At 33.9% G+C, this 9,114-nt stretch overlaps 1 pseudogene; it reads right to left on the reverse strand.

The window, feature by feature from the left end:
• Window positions 1-5,736, reverse strand: part of LOC116405844 — a 133,422-nt pseudogene extending 127,686 nt beyond the window's left edge.
• Window positions 5,737-9,114: the final 3,378 nt, after the last annotated feature.

Consider the following 9,114-nt stretch of genomic DNA (forward strand, 5'->3'; position numbering starts at 1 on the left):
ATGTATACAAGATCTCGAATATTCGAAAAGCATTGAAAAGAGGCATGGAGATTAGCAATTTCATATATGTTCATCCTGGAATGTTAAACATGATGCGATGTTTTACTAACCAAAAGGACTTAGTTAGACTAGATAAGACTCGTTTTGCTACTGCCTGCATTACATTATCGAGTATACATCGTCAAAAGAATAATCTGAGGAAATGTTTACTTCAGATGAATGGAAGAATAGCAAATGGAGTAAGGAGCAACAAGCGAAACGAGTAGTTCAGACTATTTTGTTGGCTAGTTTTTGGACTACAATTGTTTTCACTCTTAAAGTATCTGGCCCACTAGTCCGAGTTCTTAGATTGGTTGATGGCGAGAAGAAGCCACCTAGGATATATTTATGAGGCCATGGATAGAGCTAAGGAAGCTATTGCTAAATCCTTTAATAATAATGAAGAAAAATACAAGGACATTTTCACCATAATTGATAAAAGATGGAGCTTCAGTTGCATCGTCCCCTGCATGCAGCGGGGTATTATTTAAACCTGTCATTCTATTATCTGAATCCTAATATCCAGAAGGATGATGAAATAGTTAATGGACTCTACTCATGCATAACAAAAATGGTTGCTTCATTGGAAGTACAAGACAAAATACTTGCAGAACTAAGCAAGTATAAGAGAGCTGAAGCATTATTCGGACAATCTTTAGCAATCAGACAAAGGGACAAAATATCTCCAGGTAAATTTCAACTAAACGATTACTCAACGATACTAGCAACAAGTTCTTCTATTAATATATATTTTTTGTTTGTGCCTATAGTGGAATGGTGGGATAATTTTGGACAATCAACTCCAAGCTTGCAAAAGTTTGATGTGAGAATTTTAGGTCTTACTTGTAGCGCTTCTGGATGCGAGCGTAATTGGAGTGTGTTTGAACAAGTTACCTTTTCTCTCCTTAAGTACATTGAGAATGAGAATCAAAATTTGTTGATTCACTGATAATGAAACTTTCTAATTTTTCAGCTTCATAGCAAGAAACGAAATAGGCTTGCTCAAAGTCGTTTGAATGATCTAGTGTTCATCAAATACAACACAGCATTAAAACATCGATACAACCTACAAGATATTGTCGATCCCATCTCCTTAAAAGATATTGATGATAGTAACGAATGGTTGATTGGAAGATTGGATGACGATTCTGAGGAGGATGATGAGTTGGTATTTGACGATGATTCTTTAACGTGGGGTGATGTTTCTAGAGCTGTCGGAGCAAAAAGAACCATCATTCTATTCTAGAGCTAGTACCTCTAGAGCAAAGACTAATGTTTCATGTTCATCCTCGTCTACCACGCAACGCAAACAAGTAAATTTAGATGACTTCGATTTGGAAGAAGAAGATACTGATGGCAATAAGTCTAACGAAGGAGTGAATGAAGACGAGGATCAATTTAGTGATGATGAGTTTGATCTTTAGGGATGAACTTTTATTTTGATTGTTGACTTGTTGTTGAATACTGGGTAGTTTTCTGTTGTGTTTTGTTGTTTAGGCTACTTATATTGGGTACTTATATTTTATACATTGTTGCTCTGCTACGAGTGTATATATATATTTTTTTTCTTTTTATATATAGTGCGTCTTATCAAAAAAAGCTCACGCCTTTTTTTGCGCCTTGTGCCTAGGCTCCAGAGGACCAATGCGCCTTAGTGCGCCTTGAGCCTTTAAAAACACTGAACTTGACACTTCATGTCTATTAGTGCATTACATTTAGCATCTTTATGTTAAATCTGCATATATTTGATATTCTCTTAATTAAAATAATGTATCTTCAACGTATCCATATCCTAGTTTTTCAAAAATTGGCATATCATTTGTATCCTATTGAATTATCCTATATTTGTATTTGTGTTCATATTTACTACATTTTTTGTTGGAAGAGGAAGAAAAAGGGAGCTGGTGGGCTTTTCCTTTAATAGCAACAACGGTGAGCGGCACAACAATGATGGAGAGGGGTTGAAGGAGGAGAGGAGAGAGAGAATTCAATAAAATTAAAATTAGTATTTTATTCAACTTATTTATATTAATTAATAATATTTTTATTCATAGTAATTACCACATGTAGATCCTGTTAATAAAGGGAGCAAAATCAAGCATTTTTCAAATGTAGGAGACTCGATTGTTCAATTTTCAAACTTAGACAACAATTCAAAACAAACCTCAAGGATCAAAAGTGTAATTTTCACTTTGATATCTTGTTCAAATTGGATTTATGACCCATTTTATTCCCGCAAAGACACCTTCCTCTCTCTCATTCGTGTTTCTCTCTAAGAAAAACATACCCCGCAAAAACAGTGTATATTGAAAGTAAAAAAAATCAAAAACATCCAGTAAACATTATTAATCCCATACCTCAGCACCAGAAGACTGATCAGATGAACCTAAATTCCCGCAAGCATAGCACTGGTGCTGTTTGTACTCGCAATTCTTGCAAATAAAGGTTTCAATTGCCTGCCAGCAAGCCCATAGATATTGAAGAAAATTAACAAAGGGAGTTTGCAAGCATAGAAAACATACATGAATATTATCATACATCTACTTCTTCTTTAGAGAGACCGAGCGAGAAACAATCACCATCCTCTTCAGTTGCATGAAAGGACCTCATGCACCTCCCATCACAGCTATAAGAAAATCAAAATAGCTTATTAGGCTTAGCTTGATGCTTCTACTTGGGAGAAAATTTCCAATGACTTCTGTAATTATTCACTAGATCATATTATTTTGAACTAGAAACACTTTTGTGTGTGATTTCCTGGTCGAGCTGTCATTTCTATGTCATTCTGAGAAGAAGGCTAAAAGGGAAGGAAATTCCATCGAACTATGATTTTAAGAAACAAACAATTTTGCAAAGCCAGTAACCAACCTCGATAATTTAAAGTAGGGGAAAAAAACAATATGTGTATTGTGAAAAAAAGGCAGAAGGTATATTAAAAAATAACAGGAGAACAGGTATTGGCAGTTGAGATATGAAATATTACTCTCTCCACAAGAAAAAAAAACCTTATCATTTAGTTAAAATCGGACACAAGATCCATAAAATGAATTATCAAATATCAATGGATCACTTTAAACAAAACAGAAAGGAATGCACTACAGAAAATGAATACTTCAACATTTCATCAAAAATAATGAAATATACAAAAAGGAAACCCTAAAACCAAAGAAGATACTGAAAACTATAGAGAGAGAATAGGTACAAAAAATTTAGAAAGAACACTCCAAGATGATGCTACAAAACTATGTACCACCATGTATTTTCTTGGCCTTTTCTCTAACAGGATACAATAGAAAGGACCCATTAACGAAGGCATTTACAACATATAAGCAGCAGTGATGTGGGGGAAGGTTGGGGATCCAAAAGCCAAACCCTCCAAATGGAGTTTTCAAATAGGTCATCTATTTAGCAAAATCTGGTTCTTTAGCACAATGTTAATTGAAGATACCCAAAATTTAAAAGAATTCCTACTTAAAGGTTTTATTCATCTATCTCCTGCCCATTATAAGCTTAAATATTTCTTTCCAAACATAACTCCATACAAATTGCAAAATGAAGCACATCCGTAGATAATCTTCCCTATCCTTTGACTATAAGCCTAAAAGATTGGAAATCCAATGTTGACAACAAAGAGCAATCCTTCAATCATCTCTTACACCCCTTACTTTTGTGGCCCTGGTAGAACATTGTTTCTCCTTACACAGTTACAGCCAGTTGGATAACTTTTTTGTAACCTCCTTCAGCATCGGGCTTGCTTTCCTCCCCCCTCTTCTACAATATTATCATCTATGAAAGTGTTTCTAATTCAAACAAAATGACAAAGTATACCACTGAAATAACTATCATTTGAACAGTAACTATACTTTTTCCAAAATTATTCAAATTATAATAAATGCATGTTCCACATGCAAAATTTCCTTGTTACTATCTCTTGAATTAACAAGTGGCAAAGACTCGTATTCTGTAGAATTAATTCAATTCAATAGCCCAGCGACTAAGTTGTGCAAAACCAGATCTCTTCTTTGTTGACATTTTTTTAAGTACCTCAACTAGTTAAACATTGTACCCTCTACCACTATTTTCAAGATTTTAAGGTCATCTAAAGTCCCAAACGTAACAGAATCTTCATTAGAGTTTTTGGAGTCTTTGTACTCTTTTATGCCATGAAATCAACACTTGTGAGATGATATGAAACATATATCCTACTTGGCTACTGCACTCTGTGCTTGCAAGCTGACCGCAAGGAGATTAACCGTGTGTACTTTCACAATCATTACCCACAGAAAATCAGGGCCTTGCATTCCACCAACTGATCAGGACAGCTCCCTCTAAAATTGAGGACTTGGATCTCAGATTGTATGGGAATTATCTTTATAGAAAATGAAAAGCCTACGGGGATAAATATGGTTCCAGAAGTCCTGTAGGAACTTTCTGAAAAGAGGGTATAAAAAATATTTTGAGGATGGAAGTCAACATAACCTAGAACTGTGGAATGGTTGAGTCAAAAATTTTATTTATCTTGCACTAATTGAAACTCCATTGCCTGTGGGCGTGGCTTTGAGACTTAGGAATGTATCACGAACTCCTTCCTCCCTCCCCCCTGCCCTTTTGTTTCTTCTTCACATCCATATAAAAAACTTTATTCAACAAAACAAATGAACATAATCTTTTCATTGTCTGCACAAGAATGAAAGAGAACCTGGGACTTAGCTAATAGATCCCACAAAGATTTGCTAGATGTATCTGGATTCCTCTTCAAAGCATGAAGGCAGTGCACTGTGATCAAGATGGTTCTAATGGTATCCTCAAAGCTCTTTCTAGGCTTCTGAAGTGTAATCCACACATTCTCTTTGGAAAGCACCGATATCTCTGGCTTTGAACCAGAAATATTAAATCTCCATGCGGTAACCTGTTTATAAACCTTTTGAAGTCCATTATCAACTGTACCATGGAGGAAAACAGGTTCTTGACTGCCCTCCAGTCTCTCCCCTTCATCCCATTTAATCGGCAAAATAGAGAATGAAATAGGTTCTTCCTTGTGATCCACAAAGTGATAATTTGAGACAGGTGGTACTGGTAAGGTCTCAGCCTCATCATCTGAAGACGCCATTACTCTATTGTAGTTCCAGTCCTGCTACTTAACAACTAAATTCAATGAGTGGAATAACAAAATAAAAAATGACTAAAAATCCGACCTACAATGAAAGAGAATACTTCACTTTCCCTTAAGACTAGAACAAACACCCGTTCTTGAAACAGGAATAGGATTGATCATAGTGACATATCCATACGAAGTAATCCCTAAAATGCAAATACAAAAAGGGTAATTGAGAGGGACGAAGAAGGTACCTGAATGGCCTTCGGTTGAGAGCCAATCCCTACAAGAAGCTATTCAAACTCGGGAAATGGCAATACCGAACAATTTCAACAATGTTAGCAGCGAAGATAGCAAAGGAAGAATGGGAACAGATTGTAAACAAGAATCGGATACCAGCAGCCCTACGGAAGAAAGTCAGGCAGAAGTTGGGGAGGTGAAAATTAGTTCGCGACGGAACCGGCGAAGAAGAGAGCAATATTCTTTGGGGAAAAGAAGTTACCAAAAAATTGTGAAAACTGAAAGCCACAGAATCGGTAAATTATAAAAAAGATACGAAGAGGATGTTTTGGAGGCAAGAGGGAGGGGATGTTCGGGGTAAGAGGTAGAATAGAGATACTACGGGGTCGTTTTGGACTAAAATTATGGCCCTTATTTGTAAACATTATTTCAATAAAAGCAGTTACTCTAAACACTTAAGTAAAATAAACTAGAATAATCATCACGGTTGGGTTGGATTAAATTAGAGGAAAAAAATACTGATCTGGTTCACCCAACCCTATTATGCATATAATATATATAATTGAATGTAAGAAGGGGTAGAATTCAAAAACAAAACTTTGTAACTCACGTTCTACTATTAAAATTACCATTTTATTCATCATTTTCTTCCCAACACTTGAAGTTGCATCATTTCTTTCATCTTTATTATTTCTTCTCTATTTGTGTTCTTTATGTACTCTTTGCTCTAAAAGACCATATTCAATTTTCTTTAACATCTCAAGTTATTGGTATTCAAAATTTTAGGGACATACATTAGACAGGTTGATATAATGACCCCTCATGGACACCCATTATGTCCATTTTTTCTAAGCTTTTCTCTTTGTTTATGTTGTCCTTTTTAAGCTTAAGAAGTCTTTGTGCTAGGGTTGCTGCATATATCTTGATTTCTCTTTACCATTTGGGCTAAGAAGAGTCGATATTCAAAGGATTCATTCCTATGTGCGTGTGGCTGTTGTTCGTGTGAATGCTTGGCTAAAGATTAATTTGAAACCAATCTAATGACATTGCTTTAGGAGATCCTAAAGTTGGCTCTATCGAGAAGGGAGATCTCATCAACTTAGGGGGAGTCTAAGTTTATTCGTGAAGGGAGTTCACAAGTAAAGAGGAATGATTAATCAAGAATTTCTATTATTTAGGGGAGTTTGAGTAGTTATTCACTAATAGTAGCATACTTAAGGGGAGCCTAAGTATTAAAGAGAATGTTTCCCAAGTGTCCAGTGAATTAGTTCTACGATTGTCTTTGTGAGCGAAGAGTGTTTATACAAGTACAACTTTATAATTGCTTGACTTATTGATTTCCGTGGATTAACTTTCCCGGACACAATTCTCGTGTGTTTTTTCGTTTACTTCTTGTTGTTTTGTTATTATCTCTCATCTTGGTTATTGTTTGACAATATATTTCGTAGTAAAGAACAGTCATTACAGTTTTTCATGTTTACAAGTTTATGTTTCTATTGTTGAGAAAAGTAAAACATGTGTAATTTTGTCTCATAATTTTTTCAATTAATTGTAAATAATTAACGTTAATGAAATATAAAATAAAGAAGTAAACACATTCTTTAAAGGAATCTAAAGAGTTGGAATGTAAAAGAATTTCTCATTTCGTATTCTCAAAAAGTTTAACAATTTTGTTTTAATAATAATCAGCTTATCTTTCCATTTAAAAAAAATATGAAAAGTTTAGTATTTCAAAACACAAAAGGAAAGAAAAGCACAGTCCAAAGCGGATTAAGGGAGAATATTACTAGGCTACTTCGTCACGGAACAAATTTGGTTAATTTATATATATAAAAAACAATCAAAAGTATTTATCGTCCATATAAAAATAAAATAAAAGTTCATGAAGCCATTGTTATTTTTTCACAAGTTCCATGATTTCGTGGTTGGTTTCGAATTTTTTTGGATGAGTATTGAATTCCGACATATCTTCCTCATATTCTCACAACTTCTTGTTTGTGATTTCTTCATCTCTTGTTCCATAATTTCTTCCTTGTACGTCATCTTTCATCTTCTTTATTTTTCTTCTTCTTTTTTACTAAATGACTGTGTTCCAAAATCTAAACAATCCGTCATCTATCTCATATAGATCACTATCACTGTCTATCCTAAATAGATAAGTAATAGATTCAAACGGATCACTTACCAACATTAAACGATTGTGTATCAATATCTAAACGATATTTTAGACTATATTATACTATCGTTTAAATTAGAAGCTTTTTTTGTGTATGTTTGTGGTCAATTAATTCCGAGGTATTTTTGTTATTTTACGTTATGAACTTGTGGGCTCTTTCCTTTTTCAAAATTGTTCTATATGGTGCAAATAATTTTGCATTTTGTTCTACTTTTGGGGGAAAAAACCAACAAATTATCTTAAATTTATCCTACGTTGTTTTATACTTTAAAGACAAACTTAAATTATCCTGATTAATTTATTTTACATAAATGATAATTCAAAGAAAAAAACACTCATTGTGTTTGTTATGGATTTTAATACTATAAAATAAGAATAAAGAAAATACATCAGAACAATGAAACAACACAAAAGAGAATAATAGAGAAGGGAGAAAACATGGAAAGCAATTGAACTCAATTATGGTATATCTAAGAAAGACATCACATATCTCTAATTATAAGACATGTCATGTCATGGTACAAATTACAATATGAATCTTAGTAGGATGAATGTTACAACATGGAATTGAATGAGAGTTATATGACGATTGATAACCTATGTTGGTTATGGATAGATGTACATTTACAATATATAACTATATTTGCAATACTCCCTTTTAGATTTCTATATTATCTATAGTATATATAAAAGCTTGAATGAGGAGAAATTTTTTTCTTCCATTTTTGACCTTCCTTTAGAAGTAGCTTCTATAATTAGGTAGATGACAATGTTGTCCTTTTCTATTTTTATGCTAATTGAAAAAAAAAATGGTCCTTAATAGTTGGCCAACAACGGTCATTGATACTTGCCAGCAACAGTCATAAAAAACAGCCGACAAAAGTTTACCGACAATGGTTGAGGAAAGTTAACCAGTAATGGGTCATCGAAAATGGTCAACGAAAGCTGGCCAACAATGCTAGTCGATCAACAATAAACAAAAGTTGTCTAGCAATAGTCGCTGAAAAATGGTCGACGATTTCAGAGGTTGACCAGCAGCGATTACGGGAAAAATGGTACAAGGAAGTTACTGCTAGTGATAAAAAAAAATAGTTGCCATAAAAAAGTTCATCAGAAGTTGATCGACGATGGTTGTTAGAAAAAGATTGTCGGGTTCGATCAACAATGGTTGTCGAAAAAACAGTAGATGAAAGTTGACCGTCGAAGGTTGCTAAAAAATAGTAGCCAGAAAAGCAGTAACCACAGGTTCGCCGACGACTATTAATGGTGGTCAATAATTTTCTTGTGACTATTGCCATAAAACAAGCATTCGAAGTTTGGTCAACTACAATTGTCAAAAACTAGTCATCAGAGGTTGGTCGGAAGCGATTAATGGTGGTCAACTTACTCTAACTCGATAACACTTATACTCAAATGAACTCCCTTTTTCAACAAGGCTCTTTTTCAATAGGACTTACCTTTTGGATCTAGGTCTTACATATACATACATATATATATATATATATATATATATATATATATATATATATATATATATATATATATATATATATATATTTATTAT

This window comes from Cucumis sativus, unplaced genomic scaffold (assembly GCF_000004075.3).
Source record: "Cucumis sativus cultivar 9930 unplaced genomic scaffold, Cucumber_9930_V3 scaffold38, whole genome shotgun sequence".
Lineage (NCBI taxonomy): Eukaryota > Viridiplantae > Streptophyta > Magnoliopsida > Cucurbitales > Cucurbitaceae > Cucumis > Cucumis sativus.